General features: G+C 44.1%; 1 long non-coding RNA gene across 1 annotated transcript; it reads left to right on the forward strand.

The window, feature by feature from the left end:
• Nucleotides 1–63: 63 nt before the first annotated feature.
• On the forward strand, nt 64–5,608 carry LOC122183083. The gene is made up of 4 exons (XR_006180089.1): nt 64–152; nt 1,584–1,754; nt 4,486–4,703; nt 5,507–5,608. It is a non-coding gene; the product is annotated as an uncharacterized LOC122183083 (long non-coding RNA).
• Nucleotides 5,609–7,606: the final 1,998 nt, after the last annotated feature.

Consider the following 7,606-nt stretch of genomic DNA (forward strand, 5'->3'; position numbering starts at 1 on the left):
CAGGCCCCAGTAGTAGCCCTTGCTCTTTTTTCAGGCAGGTATTGGGTCCTGATCCCCTGGAATGGCTGCTATGGTGTTGCTGAAGGTCTATAATGTTGCTGGAGGTCCTGTTATGGTGTGGATCCCGCTCTTCCTGAGAAGCCTGGTGCTAAGTAAGAATTTCATGAATAAGAAGAAACACAAAACACCAAAGCAAGCAAACAACAAAGCAAGTAAGGATGTTTTAGTAGAGCACAAGTGCTGTGCATACATCTGAGTGAAAATTGGTAGTCCACGGTGGAATTTCTACACTGGTGTGAGATCTGTCTGGATCACTTCCCTTTCCTGACACAGGAAAGGCAACATTGCCCTGCTGGTTGTGAAGAACTCTCCTGGCAGCCCCGTGCCTGTTCAATTTGCACGTGGCCAAACTAGGTGTAGGAAAAGAGGTATGTGCTAAGCTGACTGCCTGCTGCCCTACTCTGAGGACAATGTCTGGGTGTCCTGGAATTGTGGGGAATTGCAGTTTTCAAGTATATCTGTGAAGCAGACCAAGGCTTGCTGAAGTTCTAAGTTTCAAGGTTTAGTAGTTGCTGCCATTTCACACTGCTAGCAAAGTCTGTGTATATGTCATATAATTAACACCAGAAATTCTGACTCCTGAGGCTATAGGGTTAAACAAGTGTGTCCCCATTAAACTTGAATAATAAGAGGTTAACTCATTAGGAAAAGAACACTCCTGATGTGCTTAATGGAGGGAGAGAGCATTAACTCTTACGGTTCCTTACAAATCCTTGTGTTAGTTTAACTTCCCTTTAAATGTTAATTTTTCTTCTATAGAATACTTTATGAAACTCTCCAAATGATCTCATGTGTTCCGTATGAATCCTCTTTTGATTTCCTTGTTATTGACATGCTTGACTCCTCTGGAGTCTTTAAAAATACGTCCTGCTGTGCTGATGGCTGGTTGCATACTTATAAATAATACGCAATGCAGAACTTCTACAGAACAAAGGCAAATCCTGAAAACAGCTCATTTGAATGTCCAGTAGCAACAAGTCGCATGTCTGTGTCTTTCTTGGTTTATCCTTGGAGGGAAAAAAATAATAATAATAGGAGGGGAGACGTGAAGGTCCTAAGTCACAAGCAATTGGCCTGCAAAGGTGATATTTTTCATCAACGAGTTTTCAATTGTAAAAGCACAGACGAGTCATTTTGAAGATATTGTATTTGCAGTTCCAAAAGTAGTTAGGTTTCCAAGGGGTACACCTAGCTCAAAAACCTCTACTTGCTGTTATGGGTCAAGGACTTGCTGTCATACTTGGCTGGTTCTAGAATTCAGTGCTCACTGACTCTCATTACTGTAAAATGGGCTTCTTGGGTCAAGCAAAAGAAATATATGCAAGTGAATACAAACAAGGCAGAAGCTTACAAACCTAAAATTAGTTCTTAGTGGTTGTGGCATCATCAAATCCTATCCTAGTGCCTGCAGCTGCAGAATGACTTTGGAGTTCCCATAGTGCAGTTGTCTATTGAAGACAGTGCATATTCTTGCCTGAAAATATGAGTCTTGCGGAGCTGATTTCTCTCTTCACCCTGGACAGGGATGGAGGTTGGTCAGCTCCAGTTCCTTCAGCCATTTTGTCCCATTCTGAGGGTTGTTGCCCAGTGGAAGTGTTTCTGGGAAGCGAGAGATGATCCTTCACATCTGGGAGATTCTTTGGCAGAAATCTCCCTGTCTTCAGGAAGCTTCAAATGCTGCAGTTCTGAATGGGGTGAGTCTGTGTCCTTTAGAACTTCTGGCACTATGAAGACGGTAACCCTATTGCAGGTTGTGCTACCACTGCAGAATGAGTAATTCAAACTTTGACTCCATATGATGTACGTTGTATTATTAACTTGTGCAGTTTCATGTTGAAGGCCTGTGTGGGTGGGAGAAGAAGAACCCAAACTGTTCCTGACCAACTCTAGAAATGAGCTTTGCTTAAGGATCTGCTACATGTTTGAAGCAGCTTTAGCTGGGAATAGCTCCAGCTGTGAGTGAAAGTGACCAAATGTAGGCTCAGACTGTGTAATAATGTTTTTCAAGGCAGAAATAATAATTTATAATGCATGCAGCTGTGTAAGCTCTCAGCAGAATCAATTGTGGAATATTTTATTTTGTGGATCACCTGAGAATAGCCTATCTTCTCAAGGCGTGCAAGGAAGAGATACGAGAAGTCTGGTAAACGCTTCCAAGTGAGGAGGTTTCCAATAGCAAATAGTAAACCAGTGATGTCAGCCAAAGACAGGAAATCAACGGTTTGGCTCCTGCGTCCTCCATGGCTGTGCCTCTTTCCTGTATGTGGGAGTGTGCCTGGATCTGGAACTGTATAAATAATCGCACACCATCATGTTCCATGTGGTGCAGTGGGTCTCGGAGTGCCTGGCTTCTGGGATGCGTAGGTGCTTAGTGTAAACACTGCTGAAGAACCTGTTTTCAGTGCTGTCCCGCAGAATGAGTCTGGGATCCGAGCTGTTCCATATGCTGCAGCAGAGTAGAGGAAATAGCACCTTTTCTTTTTTTTTTTTTTTTTTTTTTTTAAGTTACACATTCTTTTGTTGAGTTTACTGTCTGTTACAAAGGCAAATGAATCTCTGCATTCTTGTCAGGTGTTTCATACAAGACTTCTGCAGCAGCAGCCAAAGCATTTAGATTATTTTTTGTCTTTATTTTTATTGGCCTGGTTTCCACTTTAACAAATTCACAGCTTGTGAACTGTTGCTGGAAGATCCGAATGTGCAAAGCATTAAGGAAGCACTAAGCACAGCCATCCTTTTAATTTGTGCCCCGTCTCTGCTACTAATAGTGTGTAACATCTGACTACAGCAATGCCTAAAGCACGGGCTCCCGTGGAGCCCCGCTGTGTAGGTGCCATGCAGGCGGGAGGGGGAATTCCTGCCTTCTGGGGTCTCGAGTGGGAACTCAATGAGAAGGGCTGGGGGAAATCGCCATGGTGGGGAATGAGAGGAAGCGATTTGGTCACACGGAGGATCAGTGATGGAACAGGGAGCAGAATTAGGTCTCTGCTAGGTTATGTAGTTGTATTTAAGCTCATTTTCTCGCAGTGCCTTGAGGCAGACTAGGTGACTTCTTGCAGTACTTTTCTGTCCCATTTTATTATGAGCCCACGGATGGAATTGTCTGCATTCACTAATTAGCAGATTCCAGCTAAGGACAAATCTTACTGATGCTCACTTCAGCTTGCCTGGGGGAGACTTAGTGCTAGCCATGACTTTTCCTTGTTTCCACTGACCAGTCCAGTCTCTATCAACTTGGTAGTTTTGAAAACTGTGTTCAATTCTGTTGTAGAGACAACCCCTCTGGCCATGCAAGTTCGCAGGGAGAGGCGCAGAAAATAGGCTTGGATAGCGACCTACCTTTCTCTGCAGTCATGGAAATCATACCCATGAATTCATAACCTGAAAATACAAATACAGAGCTGATAGATGTGACAAAAGAAATTGTGTTTCTGTTTCACGGAATGCCATGACAGAGAAACTGTGCTTTTAGTGGAGCTGCTGAGTTCTTGACATGAAAGTTCCTTTTACAAATCCAATGCATTAGTAACAATAAACAGATCTTCCAATGGATATTGATTTAAGGGGGAAAATAAAACGGATTAGTACAAGCATTCATCTTCACTGTCAGTTTAATATCAAGATAATTTTATTTGATGGTTCAATATAATAAATTCCTCTTTTCCTTAATACGTATTTGGGAAAAGCAGGCAATATTGTAATACAGTAATTAGCCATATTTGCCTTTACTATGTGTGAATAAGATTAATATACTAGAGTGTTCAACCTAATTGATCTATTATGTGATAGGGACTCACAACCAGACTGCAAATTACAGTTTAACCCCCCAAAGGGCTAGACTTGTTTAGAAAATGTGCGAGTCTTTAAGAGATAAAATTAATAGAACTGGCGTTGACCTAAATATTCAGTGTTATTAATTGTATCAGTGGATTGTGGTGCTTTTATGTGCAACTAGGAAGGCAACGTGTGTAGAAAGGAGCGGCTTTATGACAGCAGTGGGAAGGGTGGCTAACAGAAAACATGACAATTATTGCAAACCAGGTTTCCTGGTTTAAAAAAAAGTGATTGTCACAGGCCCTTAAAATTGCTATTCCATGTGGTTGTGATTAAACAAATCATCCGTGCAGCGCGTTTGGAGCATAATGGCTCTGTGGGAAAAAAAATGTAAATCAGGTTTTTGTATTAATGAAAACGGTTTAATATGGTTTTAATGACCCATTTTTCAGTCCTCACCAGAAAGTAATTACCAGTTAGATAGTTAGTGCTATGGGCTTTGTTCTGGCTCTCAGAACCCCTTCAGCCTGTCACCCACGGGACTCCTGTGTGCTTTGTGGGCAGCCCTGGGCTAGTGAGCCAGTGGCCACTGGGCCCTTCTTTGCAGCTCTGCTTTGTAGGGCATGAGGACAAGTGTGTCTGTGCTTACAGGTTCCCTGTTTGTTGCCAACTGGATTAAGGGAGATGAATTCATACTGAAACCAAAACTGGGGAGGCTTAGATGTACCTGATCAATGACATCTCTGGGAGTAAGTCAGGACTATGAGGCTGAACATCTGGGCAAGGCAGCAGCGTGGGGAGCAGTGCATGGAATGTGGACAGCTCGGATCCCAAAGGAAGGTGCAGCCCAATGGTAAAAGAGACAGCTGGTAAGTTTCATTGGCTGTAACTTGCTTATCTCTAGCAGAAATGAGAGAGCAGCAGATGGCGGTCAATGGGAAAACTGGGGACTCAGGATCTGTGTGTGCCTGCCTACCACCCAACTGAGTAAACCCTCCTGGCTCCCTGATCTTGTGTGTGGGTGCAAAGTTTGATGGTAAATGACTGAGGTCTTAGCACCTTCTTAATACTTGGAAAGGCTGCCAGACAGTAGCATTCATTCAGAATAGGGAATTATTAGATTGCTTTTTGCTGCAGTGCTGGTGAGCACTACAGCAAGCTCGGAGCAGCCGTGAGCAGGTAAGGCATTGGTAGGCACCTTATGATCGAGCGAAATAAGATGTTGGGTGCTTGCAGCTTGCACCTGCTTACATAGGAGCAGATATTTCATTATAGAATGTTCTTTGGTCTGGTGAAGAATGGTATAATGTAGCCCAATTCCTTGTCATAGGAATGTGCAGGCAAAAAGGTACATTTTTCACATCAGAAGTGCTCAACATTGGAATCCTTTGCTGGGGGATGCAGTGAATGTATTATCATTGGAATTTTCAATATTAAGGCAGGTGTTTTTAGCCAGAAACCTGCTGGCAGAGGCTTGGAGATGTGCTCATATACAGGTGTGAGACTGCATCCAGTGCTTGTAATGCCACTGAGAAATAAAATAGATTGATAGCAGTGAGTGAGGAGGAGATTTTGAGGGAGGGAAGGATCCTTCAGACTTTATTTATCCATTGTAAAGAAACATATAAAGGTAAACAGAAATTGATTTTTTTTTTTCTAAAATCCCTCCCAGGTCACCTGTAGGGGAAATAATGCAACACAGCTCAATGCCATGCACTGCAGATTTTGTCAAGAACATAAAGAAACCTGGCGCTTTATTTTTATTTTTGAAGTGGAAGTGGTTCACAAGGTATACCAGGGAGATGATTCAGTGCTTACAGCTGTGACATGTCAGAGTCTCGTAAGCTCAGTCTTTATTGTGTTTTCCTTTTCATCTTCCAAACTTTGAGCCCTTGTGTTCCTATCATTTTCCCTTTTCTGATGTGAAATAAGGAGCATATTCTAAACAATGAATGGTGTTCTTTTGATACGTGCCATAATAAAGAAACACCGACTTGGAGAACAGCAGATCATAGCTGTCCACAAAGAAGCACAGAGAGGTGCTAATCCTTTTGGCATGGCACTTCAGCCGCTTCTCCTGCTGGCTGATGGAAAGCCAACAATTATTTCTTTCTTCTAACATAGCGGGGACAAAGGAGCTTCCTTTAGCAACACATATCTGCCCTAATTTATGTTGCAACATTTTAGGGAAGGGAGCAAAAGTCATTTTAGAAGCTATTGAAGAATGTCTTCCTCTTTTATAGCTCCTGCACATTTTTGGCAAATGAAGCAGAATACATTCGTGGGGCACATCAATGGCAGCAGTCTGCAAAGGGCTCAGGGAGGGCCTAATCACCTCTTTAGTAGTGGCACAGCTGCCATGCAGGGAAGGTAGGAGGTGTGAATCTGAGGGTGAGCTGTTCTGTGGATGGGACTGCAGGGATAGGGCTGTCCTCTGCTGAAAGAGCTGGGTTAGGTAAAGCTACATCCCAGTGCTTGTGGGGCCTTGGATTGTTGCTGCTGCAGTGACCTTCGGAGAATAGCACCCAGGAGAGCTGGTTGTTGTGGTGCTGAGGATGGGCTCTGTGAATTTCACCCTTGCTCATGCAGACAGGGAGCTGCGACTCATACAGGGCTCTGGTGCTCTGTCTCACCCCAGGAGCTGTGGCACGGGCCCTGTTTAGAAGTGCTTTGCAATTTGGATGACTTTTTTTTCTTTTCTTTCCTGCCTCAAACAGGATGACTTTTGCTGTGCTGCTATGTGTTGGATGAGATGGCAGCTCCCTGCTGAATGCTGTGCTGCGATGGGGGCCTTATGATGTGTAACATGTGGAAGCAGTTCTTGTTGAAAGAAGTTTTGTGGGGATCTCTCACATGGCTGGTTGGAACGTGTGGTCAGATTCATGCTGATTGACCCTGTCTGGACATCAATACTGCTGGGTGCATGGAATCCCACCAGGGATGGGAAATTCACTGTGGATAGGAAATTGGTTTACCTTTGTGTGTGAGTGTGTGGCTCAGGATGTAGCAAGGATGTGCAGCCAACACTCCTTATGAGGGGCTGGAGCCTAGAGGTGGCACAGCATTGCACTGAGCTCACGGCAGGTGAAGAAATAGCACCAGTGTCCTGCTGGAGTGTGTTACTTCCCACTGGGTTAACCTAGAAGGCTTATTCTGATTACAACCTAGTAGGACTAGGTGACAGCCAGAAGTCCCTTCCAACCCTTCCATTTTTGTAATTCTGTGTGAATTGACTCAGTATGTGATTTTTGTGACTTTGGCAGAATGTCCCCTACTAGGCAGGCAAGTACTCTGGTCAAGGGCTGTGTTTTTGCTATTGAGTGGAACAGTAGTTAGTACATAATGGCTCCAACTTCTCACTGAAACTTCTCTAGGCTTTACAGAACCGTGAGCAAAAAGTAATGAGATTGACCAGAACAAAAAAGCCCCAGGAATCTTGATTTTTCTATCGGTTTGAGCTGCAGAGAGTCTGCTATCCCTTAAGGCCTGGTGCACATGGGAGTATTTCCATGGCCAGTCAGGTGACTGGGCTTAAAGCACGTGGCTCTGCAGAATGAGATTTATACTGCTCCACAACCTGCCAGCCAGTGCTGCGCTCGGCTCTTGAACAAACCAACTGCAGCTTTAACCAGTGTGATGCTGCAGCCACACTAAGCCAAGCATGACGTGGCTTTCTTGGGCTTGGTTGCTCCTGCTGGCAGAGCTGTGCCCATGTCACCCTGATATGTCAACTGCTTGCTTTGCTGGGACTGCCAGGTTTGGTCAAAGGCAC

The sequence above is a fragment of the Lagopus leucura genome, unplaced genomic scaffold (genome assembly GCF_019238085.1).
Source record: "Lagopus leucura isolate 7727_CA_CO unplaced genomic scaffold, USGS_WTPT01 Super-Scaffold_100016, whole genome shotgun sequence".
In the NCBI taxonomy this organism is placed as follows: Eukaryota; Metazoa; Chordata; class Aves; order Galliformes; family Phasianidae; genus Lagopus; species Lagopus leucura.